This window comes from Sphaerodactylus townsendi, linkage group LG13 (assembly GCF_021028975.2).
Source record: "Sphaerodactylus townsendi isolate TG3544 linkage group LG13, MPM_Stown_v2.3, whole genome shotgun sequence".
Taxonomy (NCBI): Eukaryota; Metazoa; Chordata; class Lepidosauria; order Squamata; family Sphaerodactylidae; genus Sphaerodactylus; species Sphaerodactylus townsendi.
In genome coordinates this window covers 45,623,558-45,646,555 of record NC_059437.1, presented here as the reverse complement: position 1 = coordinate 45,646,555, position 22,998 = coordinate 45,623,558, and the positions used below count along the sequence as shown (strand labels likewise).

General features: G+C 45.2%; 1 protein-coding gene across 10 annotated transcripts in view; it reads left to right on the top strand.

Annotated features, from left to right (window-relative positions):
* The window catches only part of ARVCF (ARVCF delta catenin family member), a 482,167-nt gene that overhangs the window by 309,558 nt on the left and 149,611 nt on the right, over positions 1-22,998 (top strand). Inside the window, exon 1 of one of the 10 annotated variants that reach the window (XM_048514630.1) lies at positions 10,076-10,168. The exons of the other annotated variants lie outside the window; for them this stretch is intronic. The gene's annotated coding sequence lies outside the window, so the exon portion shown is untranslated. Of the gene's footprint in view, positions 1-10,075; positions 10,169-22,998 lie in introns of those variants that run through there. 10 annotated transcript variants of the gene reach the window in all.

The window sequence follows — 22,998 nt, the reverse complement described above, 5'->3', positions numbered from 1 at the left end:
AAATGCTAACATTAGAATATATGTGAATAAATGAAAATTAGTGACCGGTTATAATCTTTGTTTACAGTTGCTGACTGCTTAGCTTTGGGTGCCGTCCACTTAACCTCTGTCGGGATAAGCAGACTTCTTGTCTAAAAGTGCGATCAGCACCCTAATGCTCTGTAGAGCCCGTTTTCCGCATTTTAGGATGGTTTTTGATCGGATTACGTGTCTTTTGAGCCTAATAAAGGTAGTAGTTGTTGTCGTTAGATTTCAGAGAGCACTGTGCCCCTAACCCCAGTGATGTGGGTTCACTGTAAAAGAAGGTTTTTTGGGTGGCAGCCTGTCCTCCTTCCTCCTGGCTCACATCTGTATGCAAGAAGAGTCCAGCACACCTTCTTCTACTCTTCCTGGCCTGTCCTTTGGATTAAAGCCGTCGGCCCCTTCAGAATCCAAGGACCTGCAGGCTGCTGGGTTCTCCAACTTGCACTAAACACTGGAAGCTTCCTGCTTCATGCAGTGGGCCTGATTTTGTTGAAGCATCATGCCACATATGCTGGTTACTGCTCACTTGTAAAGGGTGAGGAGGAGGAGGAGGAGGGGGGAGGAGGAGGAGGAGGGGAAGCCCTTCCAACCTCTTCCTTGCTTGAGCGCGAGCGTGCACCGGGGAAGCTGGATCGCCCCAGGCTGATGTCACAGCGACTGTCAAGATGTGCTGTTTTTAATTGCTTATATTAATGCAAGTCGCTTTTCTTTGAAAGGACATGGTAAGCAACACAGCAAGCATGAAAACCAAGGAAGGAGTCCACTTCAGCGGGAAATGGCCGAGCTGGAATTCATCTGTGAGTTTGACGGTTGGGTTTGGTCTCCATAGGAACTGGAAGTGCCGAGCAGAAAGTATTAGCCCCTCTGTGGAGGTTTAGATTTTTGGTATTTAACTGTGCTTTGCTAGTTCATCCCCAGGTGGATGTGGTCCATTACCACTGCAAAACAATCATGGACTGGATCTTGCTTTTGTTTGTGTTGTGCCAATAGCAATACACCTGCCTCTTATATCGCTGAGCCTTCTGGACTTGTTTTGTAGTAACTCACATGCTAGGATTGCCAGTCCCTTTGTTGGAGACAAGGCAATCCTCTCTTCCACCTTTCATTTACAATGAAACAAATAAGATAAAATAAATGGCTTTCGAGCTTATGGTGTGATGTCATTTTGTGGGGGGGGGGGGCTGGAAGTGACATCAAAAAATTCTGTGGTCTTGTCATAGAGTTTCTGGTGAGTCCTAGAAAGGTATGGCATCACTTCTGGGATTTTCCAGGAAGTGATGTCATGCAGTGACTGACATCTGCCCCCATGTCCCTCCCCCCACCCTGAAGATCCTACTGATTCTTAGGCCAGGCTGAGCAATATGTATCTGCCAACTAATATTTTCATGCATTTGACCAAGTTGGCATCTGGTACATGGATCCATCCACGAGTGTTAAATGGAAACTCCATGTTTGGAAGCTGTGTTCCTCTGAATGCCAGTTGCTGGGGATCAGAGAACTAGGAGGCTATGGCCTTTCTGTCCTGTTTGTAGACCTTCCTGGGAGTCTGGATGGCCACTGTGGGATAGGGGATCCTGGTCTAGATGATCTGTGGGTCTAATTCAGCAGGGCTCTTTTTACACACTGTGCCCTGCAAAAGTTAAGTGGAAGGTGGGGAGAGGGAAGGGGCAGGACAAATAGGTAAGCATTTAAGAGAAATTGTGAACTTCCACATGGTTAGCAGATGTTACCAGTGTTTTATATTTTTAATTTTGTACCTGCATTTCTGGGGAGTGTACCTGGTGGGGAGGTTAACCCCAGTCAGTAGCTTTCTGTATGGGCTGCCTGGCCTGATACGGTTTGATCAATGGAAGAAAGCTTTTGTGTCGGGCAGACCAGGCAGCTGCCGGCTGATGTTATTAACACTGGGTGACTCAGAAGGCTTCTTCTGAATGAGACTGATAGCCTGAGAAATGATGTCAGGGCCTTTGGCTCTGCCAAGTGCAGCCGCATAACCGTACCGAAATATTCCTCTTGGATTGCATGCCGAGCCCCGGAGAGAGTATATGGAAGCATGGGATTTAGAGCCTCATCGGCTTGGCAGCAAGTAGAGTCTCAAAGGAGCTGAGAAGTCGACTTGTTCTCTTTGGGATTTACGGAGCAGCCAATCCCGTCCTAAGAACCCTTGCCAGAGAGTGAGGCCATCGAGGAGATCTGAGTACGAGTAACTTGCTTGGGATTGCCCTGTAAACAGAGAAGCAGAGAAAGAGAATCCCTTGTCTTTCATTCTACCGATTTCTCATTTTCCAAGCTTTGCATATTGAACTAAGATTCTTTTTGCAAACTGTTCTGTACAGTCGTCTTGAAAGACATTCTAACTTTATCCTCTTTGGAATGCAAGAACATTCTGTGCAGAGCAGGAATGGAAAAGCCCCTGATGACTGGCAGGGGATGCTCAGCTTCAGTTTATAAATTTTTGCATAATTCACTTAGGCGAATTCCGCGTGGGTGGGGGCAGTGGTGTTCCACTTGCATATGTGATGCCGGTGGAGCCCCGGGGCTATTCGCATGCTGAGGTGCAAGCAGCCCCATCGAGCGAGGCAGGGAAACGCGAGAAAAACATGGCGCTGCCTCAATTCAGAGGTGGCAGCCATGCAGACAGCGCCCCTGGAACAGTGTTTTAACTGTTCCAGGGGCGCTGTTTATTGCCCATGTGGAATCTGCCTTAAGAGAGTCCAAAGTTGCTGTAGAAGTAGAGCATCTGCTTTGCATGTAGGAAGTCTTGTGGAGAGCTCATGGCCCAGGGATAGGGTATCGGCTTAGCATGCGGAAGGTCCCAGGTTTAGTCCCCAGCATTTCCAGTTTAAAAAGGATCATGCAATAGGTGCAGTTAAAGACCCCTGCCTGAGACCTGCAGAGCTACTGCCTATCTGAGTAACTGAAACGGATTGTGATGGACCAAGGATCTGGTTCCGTTTAAAGCAGGTATTTGTGGTTTCATTCCCGGCCACCTCTCATTAAAAGATTAGGTGATGGGAAAGACTTCTATCTAAGATCTTGGAGAGAGCAACTGTCAGTCAGAGCAGGCAATATTAGCCTTGTTAGACCTATCTATCTATCTATCTATCTATCTATCTATCTATCTATCTATCTATCTATCTATCTATCTATCTATCTATCTATCTATCTATCTATCTATCTATCTATCTATCTATCTATCGATCTATCGATCTATCGATCTATCGATCTATCGATCTATCGATCTATCGATCTATCGATCGATCGATCGATCGATCGATCGATCGATCTATTTATTATATTTATAAGCCGCCCTCCCCCGGAGGGCTCAATGGTTTGACTCACTATAAGTCAGCGTGGTATAGTGGTTAACAGCAGGTGGATTCTAATCTGGAGAACCAGGTTTGGTTCCTCACTCCTCCACATAAGCGATAGAGGCTGATCTGGTGAACCAGATGTGTTTCCACACTCCTCCATTCCTGCTGGGTGACCTTGTCACAGTTCTCTCAGAACTCTCTCAGCCCCACCTACCTCACAAGGTGTCTGTTGTGTGGAGAGGAGGGGAAAGGAGCTTGTAAGACACCTTGAGTCTCCTTACAGGAGAGAAAGGTGGGGTATAAATCCAAAACAACCCTCTTCTTCATGCATGCAAAAGCTTTAAAAAATGTAACATCAACTTGACCCTCATACTGTCATATACCAGACTTGAAATTAAATATTGTCTGTTCCGATTGGCATTGTCTCTCTAGGGTCAAGCTCAGAGAGGTCTGGGGTAAAAATAAGCCGCTACACACCAGGGCGACCTACCAATGAGACAATGATCAGAGTAGAACTTCCTATATTTTGCTTCAGGCCAACTATGAGAGAAAGTTCTGAGCAGAAATACACCCTTCTAAGCCCAATGACCTCAATAGATTTAGAAGCAGATCGCTCCGCTTGCGTTTGCGCTGTGAAGTTACCTCCACCCTCTCCAGGGGTCTATTCTAATATCTTTTCCTGAAATACTTTGAAGTAGAGATTTAAGGGATTGAATTCTAGGTATGTGAGGTATGTGCCCTACCACTGAGCTGCAGCCTTTCTTCCTAGGTATGTGGAATACATTACAAAAAAAATAGAGGCAGCACTTGGAAATCATAGTGGATTTCTCGCTGCCTCATCTGTCTCTTTGCAAGGGAGTAATTCTGATGAAGGGGGGATGATTAACTCGCTTGTAACTTCTGTTTTACAGTATTTGACAGGAAAGATCTGCAAATGCTTTGCCTGCCTGTTCTTCAAAGTTAATTGCATTGGGAAAAAAATAAAAAGTCTTCTCCGTAATGAGCATACCCAAATGAATTACAAAGCTTATATATGTGAATGCCTGTTTGAATGTCTTTGCTGGCTTCTATAAAAATGCAGGTGCTACTCAAATGCCTTTCAGTAAAGGCAGGAAGGGTCGTTTTATGGCTGATATGTCTCTCTTTGGCTACAGTTTGTAAATATGCAAGTTCAGTGGTATTTATTTATCACATTTCCGGATAGGGGGAAAGCAAGATAACCAAGGCAACCTTGGAATGCTAATAGCGTTGTCTGAATCTTGGTAATTATCCTTTTGGCTACAGCCCCCCTATTTCTTATTTGGATTCTGAATCAAGAGCAGATGAGATAGCAATGAAAGAGCTATCTGAATCTCTCATCACATTACTTTGACTGGACTTTGGATTTCCACAAACACACATTGATGTTCTAGCACAGGGGTCTGCAACCTGCGGCTCTCCAGATGTTCATGGACTACAATTCCCATCAGCCTCTGCTGATGGGATTTGTAGTCCATGAACATCTGGAGAGCTGCAGGTTGCAGACCCCTGTTCTAGCACCATCATCAATAGGTCCTTGGGTTGCTTCAATTCAGCAGTACAAACCCCCATGGCTAAGAGCTGATTTAGCTCTGCATCCACCCTCATTAAAAGACTGCTGGAAAGGCTCATAATATAAGACAACAATGTTTCTGTCATAGGTAGGAGTCATCTGCAATAACTGACCAACTTGAGGAGAAGAATGTGGGCTTTTTCACATTCTCAGCTGCCTCACTTGTAAGGCCCTATTTCTTCTGGGGGTGGAGGTTGATTCAGTTCTACACTTGTTTTGCTACCTCTAATGGTCAATTCAATCTCATGCAGGTTTATGTCTGGCATATCTTCGTGCAGATTTAAACTGCAGGTTTTTATGCTGGATGTAAATTTGTGTGATATCAAATTGGCCACTAGAGGGAGTCAAACACATGCATCACGGGAACCCCCCCCCAAAGAAACAGGAACTTACAAATGGGGAAACAGAAAATCTGGAAAAGCTCATTATTGCCTTTATTTTGGAGTGAGGTGGGTTCTCTCCATTTGTTCCATGTTTGGCAGGCTAAGAGAGCATGGTTGTGACTTCTGGGGCCAAAGGAGCTCAAGTGTTTAGATTGTCACAGCCTTCCGAGGCTGGTTCTGATCTGAACCTGAGCAGACTGATTTTAGCTTATGATTATATATATGAGCAATGAGCCTGAGCAATCTCAGTTCAAATCACAATATGGAGACCAAAATCCCTCCCGCATTGTAAGCCACAGGAAGGTTGAAATCTGATTGTATGGCCCTAGATCAGTTAAGAAACTGCATGTGAACACATTGAGAAATGCCTTTTTGTTTTGTATGCATGCACGCCAACATCAGGAAAGGAACTGAAAAACACTTTAAGTCATTTGGTTGGGGTTTTTCCTGTGCACATCTGTAATACAGGGCTAGTAATACTGGGCTATTTTACAGCATGGCTGTAAGATTTCCTGGATTAATATATGCTGAGCATTTTGTTTTTGTAACCTTTCGTATTTGTCGGAAACATCTTTGTTAAGCTCAACGTGTTTGAATTCTGAAAGTACGATCTCATTTGGATGAGATTTCTGTGTGTAAAACCTCTATAAGTCAGATGCATATTTTGCAGCACTTATAACATTTTTTTGCAGCTTGCTTGTGTCTAGGGTCTTGGAATACCTTAGCCGTAGAAATCATTAGTAGCCTGTGATAGCTAAAGCAACGATATGTGAAGTCAGCAAAAATCTTTCCATCCTGGAAGCAGACAGAGCAGGTTTAATACGCTTGTACAAACTGCAGCACTCTGCAAAAATAATTATGGGTCCAGAAAAAGTAACAAATGAAACATGCCTGTAAGATTTAAAATGCCAAGTCAGGAACAAGGAAGCTGGATTGCAGAGAACAGGTTTGCCTGGTTATAAAGGGCAACTTTCCCAAAACGCTGTTGATTTAATCTGCCATGCACCTGTTCCACGGCTTTGGTTTGTAAAATAGATCAAGAAGACAAGTTAGGATTTTCTTTGGGCTTCCAAAATGAACTGTGCTTTTGGCTACTTCTTGTTGAATTAGGCTACCTCGGGAGTCCCCAACATGGTGCCCACGGACACCGTGGCACCCACCAATACCTTTTCTGGTATTCATCAAATGTTTTAACAGGGTGAGTGGGGTGGGGCTTTGGCCCAGCAGGTTTTCTGGTCAGCCACTGGTGATTTGATTGGCTGTGCAGATTTTTAAAAACAAAGCAAGCGTTGAGGTATGCAGTGACACATTCTCTGTCCTACCCAATACTATTTTCTGGGATCTTAAAATTCCCTGAATTTAGGTTGTTTGTAGTAGTCCTTGCCATGTTTTTTCTGGCTTCCTGCCATTTATGATGTCTGCACCTCAAGGCTGTCCTGAAGCAGGGACTTGGCTTCCTAAGGCCTATTGTCAGGGCTGGATTGATATCCCACATAACTATTCTAAGGTCTCTTCTGCAGTGTGTCTGCCCTGCTGCCTCGTGACAAAAGAGTGACCTGCCCTTTGTTGCAGCTCAACCTGAACAGCGTCAGCAGAGGAATGGGCCGTGTGGTATCAGCCATTGGTGATGCTTAATCGCAGGAGGTCCCTGGCCCCTCCTTTGTTTCCCTGAGTTTTGTGTGTCAGCAGACTCAAAGTATTCCAGATTGTTCTCTTCTCTCCCCTTTCCTTTAAGGTGAATGACCAGATGATCAGCTGAGAATTAGCCTGCAGGTTCTCGCCATTTTGCCTTAAGCATATATATGTCTTTCGGCCATAGGAGAGCTGACCGGTGTCAAGCGTTTATGGAGGCGATTGACACTGACACACAGACTGACTGTGCATGGACAGCAAACTGCAATGTACTGTTTTCACACACTGAATCTATTGCTAGGCATTTGAAAGAGTTTTCACCTGGTGGCATTAATGCTGGGACACACCCCTATTTGGGACTCAAACACACTCCTGATTGGTTGCAGTGTTTGTTGTGGAACAGTTAGCTGTGGAATCCCATGTTGGGCTGCCTCTTAGAAAGCCCATGACCACTAAAGGAAATTGAGATTTAGGTCAGGGTAGAAACAGTTCACGGCATTCTTTTGTGCAGCAGTGTGCTGTGTCAAATGAAATACTGTTCTGCCATACGTGTGATTGACATAAGACAACACGTGCAGTGGCGAATTTGTAGCCTGTTGCCATTTTAACAATGGAAGGCTACCTAGATATCCCTGTCCATGCCCCTGCATAAGACCCAATTCATACATTACCACTAGAAAACACCCAAAATCCCATTTAGTGTGGCTGCAGGATCGGTTGCATTAGTAACCTGTGTATGTTGATCACCAGAACTCTATGGTGAGTTCTGGTGCCAGTTCTAGTGGCCCCTGGTGATGGTTCATGTGGACCTGGGCGAAGAATCCTCAGCATCCAGGTGATTTGTAGAAGGGTTATGAGCTTTACTGGCAATATATGACATCTTCCAGTCAGGGCAGGGCCATCGTTCTGTGGCTGAACACATAGTTTGCATGCAGAATATCCTAAATTCAATCCCTGTAATCTCCAGTTAAAGACATCTCAGGTAGCAAGTGTGAAGGCTGGGCGGGGCTGGTGTGCTGCCACAGCAACACTCAGCACAGAGGAGGCTCAGAGCCGGGGCTGAGCTGAAAGCAATTTAGTCCGTAATAATTCCAAAGATACCATGGGAGAGTCCAGAGCAATGTTGATCAAGTCAAGAGTCAAAAGCTGGATGCAGCTTCCCAGCCTGAAAAGCTCTGGTGGAATATTGCCAATGTTTCCTTTCCTCCCAAGGAGGAAGACACAGTGAGCAAACTGAGAGCGGTATGAATTTCCACCCTGGCAACTGCGCCGAACATTCGGTGATGGATTTCTCGACTCCAGGCTCCTAATTTCCCGCTTTCTAGGATGGCTTCTTGCTGCTATTTTTTACTGTCTGATTTAATACTGAGGGGCCATTTTGAGTGACGCAGAGTAGCTCTTCAGGAAGAGAATTTAGATTGGTTCCGTAGGCGCAAGCTTGTTCCCATTCTCAACCTTATCTGTCAAAGGCCGAATGGATCTTCGGTGCTTTAGAAACAATGACTTCCAAATGAACTTCCAGTTGAAGCTTGAATTGGAAGGCGCAAAATGAACGTGCTGCACGGGCCCTCTCATTATTTTGCAAGCCTTCAGAGGAATGTGCTTTTTCCTCCTCATACGTTCCCATTTCAGACCCTGCGTGCAAAATTCAGTCTTTTGATCGTGTTTGTATGGTGTTATGCATTAATGGATAGAAACCTGAGCCAGAGCGCATGGGTTAGGAGGGCTTGCAGAGAGAGTCTGCTGCAGCAAAAGAAACAAATTGCCTTGTGGTACCTTATGGCAGAAGCTTTTGTGGACAAGAGCCCATGGAAGAGAAGGGCGTTTGGAGCAGCAGTGTGCTAAGAGCCAAAGAAGCAAGCTGAAGATATTTCCCAGTACAGCTGCCATATTGGTCTATTCCTGCGAGCATACCAAAAACCCAAAAAGTCTTGTCAGCGTCTTAAACCTTTACAGTCCTATCCAAGGGGCCAGGGGTCTGATTGTGACCGCTCTTGGCTGCCACTCCCATGGTGGCTTCCCGGTGCCGTGGGGAAGCTTGCAAAGAGAAAATGTATCCTCATCCCTGGGAAGCCACCATTGGGCTTAATGGATGTATGCCACGTTTTTGGTTGCGTGACAGCAGCAACGGCCAGGAGGCCCTGGCTATGCCCGTGGATCACCCCTACTGTGCCGGCAGTGACCCTGGGAGCTCAGGGACACTGGTGCTACATCTGGTGCTTTGCCCTGCCATCAGGCAGCCACAGGTCGCTCCCACTGGTGGATTCAGCTCCCTCCTTTGGATGGGGCTACATAACGTATACCTTAGACCATAGGTGTCAAACTTGCGGCCCTCCAGATGTTATGGACTACAGTTCCCATCATCCTCATGCCAGCATCATGCTGGCAGGGGATGATGGGAATTGTAGTCCATAACATCTGGAGGGCCGTGAGTTTGACACCCGTGCCTTAGACATTTTAAATCCTTACCAATATTAAAATTCCAGATAGCGCCCGTATAACACTAATAAAGAAGACGACAATCAAGGAAGAGGAAGAACAAAGGGGAAAGGAGGAGGGAAAGGCAAGGGAGAAGGAGAAGGGAAGTCAGCTAGAGCAGACTTCTTCTGCCCTCGACCATAGGCCTGAAATAACCCAGTTCTCCAGATTAGAGTCCACCACTCTTCACCTCCACCACTGGCTCTAAGACACTCCACCATCTCTGTCATCCTTGAAAAAGAGGGAAGGAGGGTTTTTATCAAACCTGGGGTACAGATATGGGCTAAAATAATCAACTGTTCAAAAATCAAATCTCACAGTGCAGAATTCTACAAATACACACTGAATACTCACAACACTCTGGGAGGCCCAAATGCCAGTTTGTTATTTGCAAGAGGCAGCGTTGGGCACAGGGCATCCTCAGCCCGGAGACAGGAACGTGCTCACCTAAGCTACATTTTTAATTCCTAACCGAGACCAGACGAGCCAAGGGCTAAGGCATGTCTGACAAGAGAAGGGATTTGCAAATGACTCATCCGTTTTTACCGCAGGTCTGTTTGCAAGCGTGATGTCAGCAGCAGGTGGGGAGAGGTGGAAAAATCCCAGGTAGAAAATTGTAGTAGTCTGTGGTATTGCCTAATCCCGACAGCTCTCCTGTAGTGACTTCTGCTAATTTATTTCAAAGGCAGTTTGGGAAACCGAAAGTTATTATTTTTGATGTGTTCGTTCATCTCCATAGGGAGCAGGTAAGAACCGACTCAAAACATTAGCCGAACTGGTATGCAGTTTGTCAAGCTTTTGTTGATTCTGAAAGACTCGGGGCAAAGCACAATGTTTTAGCACTGTTGTGAATGCAAGATGGAAAGCAAAAGGGAACCATTTTAAAATTGTACACCTGTTCTACTCACTCTGCTGGTTTGCAGACTTGGGAACCGGAGTGACTGATTTATTTTGCTTCTGCGTTTATGCCACCTCTTTGCCTTATAAACCATTTTCATTGCAGGGGAAACCGCCCCAGTCTCAGGTGGTGATATTGTTTGTCACCTTGCTCTATTATGGGATAAAATGTCAACTTCCCAGAGATATAAAAGGTGTAAATTTAATTTGTATTGGCGTATTTATCATCATAATCATTTCTTTTGAAACGCTAAAATGTTAATTAGGTGCTTTGTAAGTTTAAAGGGGTGGGGGAGAGAATACAATATCCTCCCAACAATTTACATTTGAACAGACCTTTCAGTGTTCATGCAATTTCCTGCTTACCTGAGTATTTCATCTGGTCTAGAATAGATCAGATCCACAGCCAACTAACAGCTTCAGCAGGTGCTCCCGGATAATTAACTGGGCCCATGAGTTGATTTGCACAATAGATGCAGTTCACAGTGCTGTACCCCTTTGGTACAGAATTTTAAATTAAAAAAAACTCTTAAAATCTATCTAGCTCTTGAGTATAGGATAGTCGCAGTGACTTTTTTTGCTCAGCCAGAGTTTTGCTCAGCTAGAGTTTTTAAAGATCCCCTTCCTTCCCCCTTACTTTGAAGTCTGCACAAAATGTCATTGGTTCTGGAAGTGTCCAAACGATAAGGATGCTCTGCATGGCCACAGGTGTTTGAATCTGGAATTCTCTTCATGCATTTAAATAAATTTTGTAATGATTGTTATAACTGAGCTGGTAGCAAGGCTAACCTTCTTTTTAATGTTCTATTGAAATATTGTTTAGTATTTAAGCCATATAACAGAGCCAGCCTGGTGTAGGAGCTAAGTGCGGCAGACTCTACTCTAAAGTACTGGGTTCTCTTCCCCTCTCCACCCCATGAAGCCTGCTGGGTGACCTTGGACCAGTCACAGTGCTCTTAGAACTCTCTCAGCCCCCATGGAGGCAGGCAATGGCAAACTACCTTGGAATGTCTCTTGCCTTGAGAACCATACAGGGTTGCCATGTCAGCTCTGACCTGGATAGCCCTGGATAGTCCACTTCAGTCAGATCTCAGACACTAAGCAGGATAGGCCCTGGCTAGTATTTGGGTGGGAGACCATCAAGAAACACCAGGGTCATGACATCGAGGCAGGCAATGGCAAATCACCTCTGAACAGTCTCTTGCATTGAAAACCTTTCAATGTTGCTGTGAGTTGACTGCAAAAAACCACAAGCAAACCATACAATCAGAAACCAATATAACATCACTGAAGTGTGACAGCAAACAAATGTGTCATATGGGAAGCAACGGGCCAGGAAAGCAAACGCAGACCAATTTTGAACAACTCCATTACAGCGCAGGACTTCCTTTCCCTCTGCCCCCAAGCTGTGGCAAAACTTTCTGAAGGTAGTGTCCTTGGAACCACTCCACAGCTCAGACAATATAAAGGTACATGAGCATTTCCCAGCCTGCATCTTGGCAACTCTAAAACAGAGGCATCAGTTTTACTGCACAGGACTCCCTTACCACACTACTTCTGAATGTAGTGTCCTTGGAGCCACCCCACAACTCCAGCATAACCTCCAAACCTCATGTTCCTGTGGAGAGAGGGAAGGCACACAGCTGTCCATGCTTTGGGGAGGTTCCAGCTGCCAGATTCCAGGTGGTGGCAGCGAGTATGACAGCCATATTGATCTTCAGCAACACATTCATTGTTGGCCGACTGCTGCAGGGAGGTCCCTTTTTCTTGTGTGTTGCACATGTGTGTTGCACATGCGCAGCTATGCAGGTGCAGCCAATCAGATTGTGGGATGTATGACTATGGGGATTCAGATCTGTATGCCAGCGCAGCTACGCATGTGCTGCAGGAAATTTTTTTGAAAGAGAGGATTGTTCCCTTGCCAGGGTGTGAAAGCAACCCGGATTTTTTCCATGGGCTCCAATCTCCGCCTGAACGGGTGAAGGGCACACGTGCGAATGGGAAAAAGTAAAACGTTCCTTTATAACAACTGCAGTCCATTATGCCTATGCTGTGTGGAATCACTTGTTGTGCTGCGCTGGTGTTGACTGCTAATCAAAATTTCATAGCCCTTGGCTGTCTGGGTTGGAACTCTTCCTGGACCTTTGTCAGGAAGCTCAGGGATTGCATCGCTTCTTTCCCTCTGGGCTTTAGAACTTGCGTGGACTTTTCCACAACCCCTGAATTTTTAAAAATCCCCCTGCGGGTCATGTTGGCTTAGCTGTGCTTAAAATATGACTTGAATCCCATTAACCAACAGTGGAAAGTCCAGGATTTTCTCCACCTTCTCTTCTTCCCCCTCGATCCTTTTTCACTCCTGGGAAAGTTTTTTGCTAAACTTGAGGGACTCACAACCATGGTAATGAACTTTTCTGGACTAAGAAAGGGATCTGGGAGGAGAGGAAAGAGGGGAAGAGCCGCAATCTTTGCCATTGTACTGTACAGGACTCATCCTTTTTAACTGAGTCCAGGAGATGGACAAAAAGTAGCTTCGCATTGAAAAAAATGCCCTATACATTTTTTTTACATTATGAACTAGGTGAAGTGGCGTTTTCTTCTCATTACTCGCAAGCATAATGAGCAGCAGAAGGTTAAGGCTATCTGATTGTGAAATTTTGGTGGTACCACTACTTTGAATCATATGTGGTAAGGAAGAGCAATTTATCTCCTGTAACATTCCTGTCATCCTCATCTGTAAGGGAAAATGTAATTATGTTTGTAGGGTTCCTTGTTGGTACCTTTGCCTTACTACACTATCCCATTTGTTGCTTTACCACACTATTTCACTGTTCTTGCATCAGTATCTGAGAAGGATCTGTTTTGCCTATACTATATCCTTTTCAGGATAAAGTTGACACCAGATTTGAGAATTCATCTTCCATTTCCTGGACCGTCTTTGTTCTAGAATGCTCTGCTTAGGCCCTAGGGGCTTGGGGACAGAACTACGGTAGGTCGGCACCAGAAGAAGAAGAGTTTGGATTTATATCCCCCCCTTTCTCTCCTGCAGGAGACTCAAAGGGGCTTACAATCTCCTTGCCCTTCCCCCCTCACAACAAACACCCTGTGAGGTAGGTGGGGCTGAGAGAGCTCCGAGAAGCTGTGACTAGCCCAAGGTCACCCAGCTGGCGTGTTTGGGATCTGAATTCCCCAGATAAACCTCCACAGTTCAGGCGGCAGAGCTGGGAATCAAACCCGGTTCCTCCAGATTAGATACACGAGCTCTTAACCTCCTACATCAGGACCAAACGGAGCATCCTAGAACAAAGACAGTCCAGGAAATGGAGGATGAATTCTTAAATCTGATGTCTTGAATCTTTATCCTGAATCTTTATCCTGAAAAGGGTGTACCTTTTAATAAAACTGTGGTTATGGCAGTTAAAGCATTGGATTAGCTGGTGAAGTCCCTGGCTCAGCTCCTCAGTCAGCCATTACATTCACCAGATTAGCTCGAGCTGTTCTCTCTCTTCATTTAGCCACTGGGTTTTGGGGAAGATAAAATGGGTAAGAGAGAATCTTGTAAACTACCCTGAGATCTTTAAAAGAAGGGTCGGATACAATTGGGATGGATAAAGTTCTGGCCCCTTGATGGTGCTGCGTAAACAATCCAGTACAATTGCATCATGGTCTTCTGCTCATAAAGGGGGCAGGTTATCTAGCCCAATCTCACATAGGGAAGAGATCATGCCTACCATTGTGTCTGAAAAGGGACCAAGGAACTGGCCTTTGGTGGGAAACCAGAGGCGTACTGGGTCTGGATAGCACCTGGGGCATGACCGGCTCCCCGCCCCCCCACGCACCACTTACGACAGGCAGCAGGGAGGCTGGGGCCAGGGCTTGACGGCAGCAGACCGGCTTCTGCCCTCCCCGGCCTCCCTGGGGTAGGGTGGGGGAGCTGGCCTGCTGCTGTGGCGGCCAACTCAACTGGCAAGTGGTGCCCCAGCATGGGGGAAGCCACTGGAACCCTGCCGGCGCCCCTTGTAACAAAATGGTGTGTGCCTGGGGACATGGGACACCCCATGTCCCCATGGGCAGTACGCCTCTTTAGGAGACCAATGAGCTTTAATCCATTTTCAATTCACTTCAGCAATTGTTTGCTAGTGGATTGTGCCCCTTGGCACAGTTAAATCCAGTTTCAAAGCGCACTGAGGCTCATTCCGCACATGCAGAATAATGCACTTTCAAACTGCTTTCAGTGCTCTTTGAAGCTGTGCGGAATAGCAAAATCCACTTGCAAAGAGTTGTGAAAGTGGTTTGAAAACGCATTATTTTGCATGTATGGAAGGGGCCTGAAAGAGGACCTTGTAACACAACGGTGGTTATATCACAGTGCATTGTTCAGCATACGTGAAAGCACCCCAAGTGGCAACTGGGTCCCATTTTGGTTCTTCCTGTCTGTTGGGTGGATATTTGGAGCCTTCTCCCAGGGGCGGGGGCAGAGACTGCAGTTGCTGCTGTAGATGCCATAAGCTGTGGCCTGGCCTTCCCTCAGCTCCAAGCGATGCGTAATTACTCTCCTCTGAAGGTCACCAGGCACTCTCCATTCATCATACCGGCTTGAGCGCTGCCCTTTTTAAAAAACACAGCATGGTGATTAACGGACACAACGTATATTTTAAACTGCTTTGATGCCGCCTAGTGATTTAACACTCCGCTCTGTTCGTTTTGCACCCTGTCTGTCAAGCGTTGGGGAGGGGAGGTAAAAGACAAACTCTTGCGTGAGCCGAGGTGCCGAAGGAGAGACAGCCTTCGTGTCAAAATGATGGACGTCCATTTGTGATCTTAAGAGGCAGTTGGTCTGGGGGAAACTGCACAATACATTAAGCTTCCTTTATTGGGGGAGTGGGGGGTGGCAAAGGGTTGTGTGTGTGTTTGTGTGTGGGCAGAAGGGTTGGCAACTCTGGATTAGGACATTCTTTGAGATTTAGGTGAGATGGAGCCTGGAGAAGCAGGGCTTGGGGAGAGGAGTGAGGCATAAAGCCATAGAGTCCACCTTCTAAAGTAGCCCCTGTCTCCAAGGAATCTGGTCTCTGTCATGTGGATATCAGTTGTAATTTCAGAAGATTTCCAGGCCCCACCTGGAGGTTGGCTATTGTAGTGCATGGTTCTGATTTCTTCCCTCCTCCTCAGTATTATTTTCCTTCCCTTGTTTGAAGTGCCCCAAGTTCCTTCTGCTCTTCTTCATCAAACCAGCCTGTGCAGTGGTGAACCATCATGGCACCTTCCTGACTTGACTGCCTATTCTGGAAAGGTATTTGCAGTCACTCCTGCTGCCCTCTGAGATTTCTGTGGGAAAAGCCTGGCCGCTTTGCCTTGAGCTGCCGCCGCCTTCGGAATGAGTGGAGGGTCGATTGTCCCCTTATCCATTACCAGGTCAGATAGTTAAAACATCATAAAAGCCCTCTTTCTTGACTTGGCGAGACAGTATAGATTTCCACCTTCTGATGGGCAGTCCTCCTGTCTCTCCCAGTCTGTCTCCCAGTCTGTCTCCCAGTCTGTCTCCCAGTCTGTCTGTCTGTCTGTCTGTCTGTCTGTCTGTCTGTCTGTCTGTCTGTCTGTCTTTCTTTCTTTCTTTCTTTCTTTCTTTCTTTCTTTCTTTCTTTCTTTCTTTCTTTCTTTCTTTCTTTCTTTCTTTCTTTCTTTCTTTCTTTCTTTCTTTCTGATACACATAGACATAAACAGGAAACATTTATTATATTTTATAGATATTTTATCGGTTTATTATATTTTGATTTATATTTTGTTTGGAGCTTACTGTCTAAAATTACATTAGTTTAGATTTCATTACTTCGTCTTTTCACTGTATCTTCATATCTAGTAACATATAAAGTATATAAACTAAATATGTTCTCTTCTATATTGGCCTAGCTTTATTTGACAATATTTTTAATTTTCAGCTATATAATTATATAAGATATTCCACTTATCTTGAAATTCTGAAATTTATCTATTGTATATAGAAAATATTAGTTTTGCCAGTACATATTCACAATTTACTCCTCCATTCATTCAAGTCCAGATATTTCTCTGCCTTATATGTTGTTGCATATATTACTCTTGCCACTGCCACCATCTACTTAAATAATTAGCGGTATTTTTCTTCCTTCCTTCCTTCCTTCCTTCCTTCCTTCCTTCCTTCCTTCCTTCCTTCCTTCCTTCCTTCCTTCCTTCCTTCCTTCCTTCCTTCCTTCCTTCCTTCCTTCCTTCCTTCCTTCCTTCCTTCCTTCCTTCCTTCCTTCCTTCCTTCCTTCCTTCCTTCCTTCCTTCCTTCCTTCCTTCCTTCCTTCCATTCATTTCAAAGCTCAAGCAGCTTCATACTTCCCAAGGAGCAGAAGTCCACACACTTTCCCCTATTCTGCAACACTGTGTTATGAAAGAAGCAGGTTGTAAAGAACTGGCAATTGTAATAGTAAACAGAATTAAATAACAACAACAACAACAACATTGTAATGAAAGGCCAACAGCCAGCTAAAAATCAACCAATAGGGTTAGAGGACAAAGAGCTAGAAAAGATCACGAAATACAAGGACCTACAAATTGAAGTCAAACGATTGTAGCGAAAAAGAACAACAGTAATCCCAAGTGCTCTAGGAGGAATCCCAAGAAACCTTGAAAAGCATCTGAAAAGCCTAAACTTGGACAGAACATCAGTCCTAGCACTTCTAGAAACTGTGCACATTCTACGCAAATACGTCTAATATCCTAAGTCCTTGGGAAGGACTCGATATTCAGAGTCGAATTCCAGACACTTGTGCTGTGTTGCTATGTACAAATAATAATAATAATAATAATAATAATAATAATAATAATAATAATAATAATAATAATAATAAAACCCCTGCTTTATTTTCTATTCCTTCTGAACAGATCATATGGTTGTTGAATTCATTAGCTGCTGTTTTTATTGGTCCTTTCTGTGGGCAAACCTCCCCAAACCTTCTGTATAGTTGGCTTTTGGAAAAAAGTTGTTGATGCAGTGTTTTGGTTTCACTTCCCTCTGCGTGCAAGAATTGCGGCAATCGATTTTTGGAATCTTGGGTGCCACGAATGCTTGTTGGAGGGCGGTGGTGGTGTCAGTGCTCTGTGGCCATCAGCATAAGTTGTTTATGAGTGACCCTCTACTGAGTCTTCTTGTCTAACTAGCATTCTTGGCATCCAAGACCCTGTAAATCAACGATCTCTTTCTATATGCTCACACATAAAACCGATAGAGAAATCTATGCCAAAAAGAAGAAGGAATAAATCACGCGCAGACTTTTCTGTGGACTCACCAAATCAGCAGAAATGAGCAAAGTGTACTGGTAAATAATAGCCAAGTCATTCAAACATACCCTCATCTGCTTTGGCTGCTGCAAAATCTTGAAGAAGAAGAAGAAGAAGAAGAGGAGGAGGAGGAGGAGGAGGAGGAGGAGGAGGAGGAGGAGGAGTTTGGATTTATATCCCCCCTTTCTCTCCTCCAGGAGACTCAAAGGGGCTTACAATCTCCTTGCCCTTCCCCCCTCACAACAAACACCCTGTGAAGTAGGTGGGGCTGAGAGAGCTCCGAGAAGCTGTGACTAGCCCAAAGTCACCCAGCTGGCGTGTGTGGGAGTGTACAGGCTAATCTGAATTCCCCAGATAAGCCTCCACAGCTCAGGCGGCAGAGCTGGGAATCAAACCCGGTTCCTCCAGATTAGATACATGAGCTCTTAACCTCCTACGCCACTGCTGCTCCTTAATTAGCTGTATGAGGGGAAAGTCCTGGAGGATTGTATGATTGACTGAAAGTTTGGGTATAGAATACTTTATTTTCTAATGGCTTAGGCTCTGTCATGGATTTTTACTACACAATTAAACAAACCATTTTTATTGGTATAGCCAGTGTTGAAACAAATACACTACGATTTTACTATATTTTTAAAAAATCAACATTTATTATATGCAGGACACTGAAACAATTTACTGACCCATTAAATTTTTTTACCAGCCCATTCTTTCCATCTGCCATAATCCATCTAGGCACCATTTAAATAAAAGCGTTCCCTCAAGCTTTTGGAGGTTAGTTTTTACGCTCCACGGGACTATTTTCCCTTCCGTGTTTAAAAATCTCAGCTTTTATTACTGCCAAACTAACTAACTTTAAAAAAAATCTTTACATTTTATGTTCTTCTAAACGGAGGCATTTCTGTTTTTAATCAGCTCTTGGGCGACTTGGGCCTAAAGTGCTGCGGAACCTGCCTTGTGTGTACTACCGTGTTTCCCCGAAAATAAGGCAGTGTCTTATATTAATTTTTGCTCCCAAAGATGTGCTATGTCTTATTTTCAGGGGATGTCTTATTTTTCTGTGTTCTGTTCGTCGGGCATGCTTCCAAACAAAAACTTGGCTACGTCTTTACTTCGAGGGATGCCTTATATTTCGCGACTTCAGCAAAACCCTACTACGCCTTTTACGGGATGTCTTATATTCAGGGAACGGGTAACGGTTTCCTCGAAAAATAAGGCAGTGTCTTATACACTTTTTGCCCCCAAAGATGTGCTATGTCTTATTTTCAGGGATGTCTTATTTGTGTTCTGTTCGTCGGGCATGTTTCCAAACAAAAACTTATACGCTCTTTACTTTCAGGGATGCCTTATATTTCTCGTGACTTCAGCAAAAAACCTCTACTACTACGCCTTTATTTTCAGGGATGCTCCTATACTAGGAAACGGGGTAAGTGCTGTTAAGTCACTTCTGGCTCACAGTGACCTATGAATCCAAGTCCTCCCAAATGACTTAACGGCCTTGCTTGGGTCTTGCGGACTAAGGGGTCAGCTTCCTTTCTAGAATCAACCAGTTCTTGTTGAGTCTTTGTCTTTCCCTGCTGCCTTCAGCATGTAGTTCTTGTGAAGCAGAATCTGCTTCTGCTTTTTGGCAGTGGCGACTTGCATCTGTTTTGCAGCAGTAGCAGCTCCTGTGCGCTTTGGACATGATGGTGGCTGCTGGCTCCAGGAAGGTGGGGGCTGCTGGCAGGCTTCACATGTCTGACGAGAGGTGCGGGTCTGTAGCAGTGGTGGCTGCCGCTTGGTCTGTGCTGGGTCATCCCAGGCTATTGGCTTCAACAAGACTGTCCCTGTTGGACTTAAGAACATAAGAACATAAGAACTAGCCTGCTGGATCAGACCAGAGTCCATCTAGTCCAGCACTCTGCTACTCGCAGTGGCCCACCAGGTGCCTTTGGGAGCTCACATGCAGGATGTGAAAGCAATGGCCTTCTGCTGCTGCTGCTGCTCCTGAGCACCTGGTCTGCTAAGGCATTTGCAATCTGAGATCAAGGAGGATCAAGATTGGTAGCCATAGATCGACTTACTGGCCAATCCTGGAAATACTACCCTGGACTTGGTGGAGCTTTAGCCTAATTCAGTAGGGCCGCTCATGATCATATCATCAAACGATGAATGAGTGCATGGGAATCTGCATATGCGTCGAGTGTTGTAGAGCTCGCCGGCCGTTTTGCTGGAAGGGCCTATTGGCCAGGGGACCATTGAGTCATTGTGGCATAAGACGCAATCTGTGTAAATCATCTCTTGTGCCAGAGGAGTTCATGTTTTAAGGTCAACATGTCTGTATATGCTCAACTCATCCGGCTTCTTTCTCTGAGACCTTGAGAAGAGCGGCTTAAACGAGAGCTGTTTTGGGATCCAAATTAGGAGCCAAGCTGCCAAACCAAGTATTTAAATAGCAAAAATCATTAATTCATCAAGTGCTGCCACTTGAAGGATAGAGCCTTTGTTTATTATGGCGTTCCAATTGTGCTTCGAAACTGGGAACAGGATTGTTGATAATTCCCATATTTGTTCAGAACTATATTCTAATGGAGAAGCATACAATTTTCACAATCACTGCCCCTCAACTGACCTAGGTGCTCAGGAGCAGCAGCAGCAGAAGGTCATTGCTTTCACATCCTGCATGTGAGCTCCCAAAGGCACCTGGTGGGCCACTGCGAGTAGCAGAGTGCTGGACTAGATGGACTCTGGTCTGATCCAGCAGGCTAGTTCTTATGTTCTTATGTACTAAGCTTTTTATATGAGATAGAGAATAGACGGATGCACTGGGAGGACCAAATGTACCTTGAAAAGAGCCCTACTCCCCGACCTGCACAGCCATGGCCTCCTGAGAGAGTGAGGGAGAAAGAAACTGCCTAGCCAGCCCCCTGCACAGGGGGAAGACCGTTCCCCACTTGGGTGGCTCCGGAGGGCAAGATGTCCTTTTTCATAGCATGCACATTGAGATGGCAACACAACAGAATTTTAGCCAGAAAGTTGCTTTCTGCTGCTTGAAATCTGCCTTGAGAACTAATCAGGCTTTCTAATCTTCCAGTTCTTGGGACATTCTCTTCCAATTCAGAGTGTGCTACTTTAGGAATGCAGATCTATCCCAAAAAATCTCCCACGACTGTCATTTTCAAAGCAGTCACTGGATAAGAAGTGGCTCCAGAGCTCATTTAAAATCAGCATGATCCAGTTTGCAGTATGCTTATGTGTAAACGCCAAAGCTTTAAAGCTTTGCTTTGCCCCAAAGGCGTGCCTGAATACAAAGCGAGTTTTATTTTTATTCCAAACACGCTGATTTTTTTTTCAAAGTCACAAAACGCACATGAAAAGAACAGAGATACCTTTTTCCCGCCTATTTTGCTCTTCAGGTGCGTCACTACAGTGTAGCTTTTACTGCAGGAGATTTTAGAAGAAGGATGAAAGGAGATACTGTCCAGTAGATCCAAAAGTTAATCTTGATATGGAAAAAGTTAGCGTTTATAATAACATAAGAAAGAATTCACAACTTTTAAGGTTTCACAATAATAGGATAGACACCATTCTTGGAAAAAAAGAGGGGAAAGACATTGTCTGGAACAGAAGCATGCTGAGAAAGATTTCAAGTTGAACTGGAGAGGGTGCAACTTTATGAAAATGTGCAGATGAGTACTCTCTGGTTAGTTTCAGGACAGTTCTTATGCTGAGTTTACATCCTGTAGTAAAAAGCAAGTTGTGGGTTAGCTGGGAGTTAGGAGGAAGAGCCAATAAATGGTTTGTCAGTCTCCTATGCACCTGTGTTTTCAGATTCTGTGAACTCTTGGGATCTATGCAGGTCAGTTTTTCCAACTCCTGAATTTTCTTTAGTGGATTCTCATTCGCTCTTAGCATTGCGTGCCTCCTGGAGCACAGGTGTCAAACCCTCGGTCCTCGAGATGTTATGGACTACAGTTCCCATCATCCCCTGCCAGCATGATGCTGGCAGGGGATGATGGGAACTGTAGTCCATAACATCTGGAGGGCTGCGAGTTTGACACCTATGTCCTAGAGCATGCTTCTCTTCCGACCATTGCTGTTTGTTTTCTTTCTGTTCATTTATGTTCCTATTTTTCTGCATGCTTGGGTGTATACACATGTGAGCCATTGTGGTGCAGCCTGAGGCGTATCTAGGGGAAATGTAGCCCGGTGCAAAATCTGAGTTTTCTATCCCCCTCCCCCTGTATGGCCGGCTGTCCTCCCCAACCATGACCAAACAACATTTTTTTGCACCAGGTCTTGAAGTCAGCATATCGACCGAGGGGGAAGGAGGAAGGGTGTGGGGGGCGATTTTCTGCCTCCCATGTGACTAAATGGCCACAGCCCGGGGACATTTGACCCAGTATGTCCCCCTGGGTGGTACACCCAGGTAGCCGTTAAAAGTGAACACTTGAACCCACAAAGCTGCTTTATCCTGAATTTTTCCCTGTTAAAATCACTCCTGTCTGGCAGCAGCCTGGCAGCAGCACTTCAGGGTCTTCGACTACAGGTCTTTTGCATCCATGACAACTCGATCCTTTTGAACTAGAGATGCCAGGGACTGAGCCTGCGACCTTCTGCATGCCAAAGGGATGCTTGACCAGTGAGCCATAGTCCCTCCCTGATTCTTATTGTTGGACTGGGATCTGCCAGAGCCAGATTCGAATCCCTACCCTACAATGGAAACTTGCTGGTTGATCTTGGATCAGTGACATGCTATCAGCCTAACCTACCTCACAGGAGTGTTATGAGGAGAAAATGGAAGGGAGGAGAAACCCTGGCCCCTACCTGGTGGAAGAGGCTCCCTAGGGAGATCAGGGCCCTGCGGGACTTTCAGAGTTTCCGTAGGGCCTGCAAGACGGACCTGTTCCGCCAGGCGTTTGGCCAGCCTGGTTAAAAATACATCTACCGTGTCATCTGGCCTCCCGTGGGCGCAAGTGGGGGAGGGGGGTAAGCCAGACGCCGTCCACATTTTTAATGGGTTCTGTTTTTATGTAATTGGTATTTAAATTATGTTTTAATGTATGTTTTAACCTGTTGTGAACCGCCCTGAGCCCTCAGGGGGAGGGCGGTATGTAAAACTAATAATAGATAGAAAGATAGAAAGATAGAAAGAAAGAAAGAAAGAAAGAAAGAAAGAAAGAAAGAAAGAAAGAAAGAAAGAAAGAAAGAAAGAAAGAAAGAAAGAAAGAAAGAAAGAAAGAAAGAAAGAAAGAAAGAAAGAAAGAAAGAAAGAAAGGTGGGGCCACCCACCTCGCTATTAGCTATAATACTTGCACTTTACTATGAGGCATAGAAATAGGTGTGCCTATGAATAGGTGCTGGTCATTCTGTTGCTGAATGGACTCTTGCTGCTGTTTGT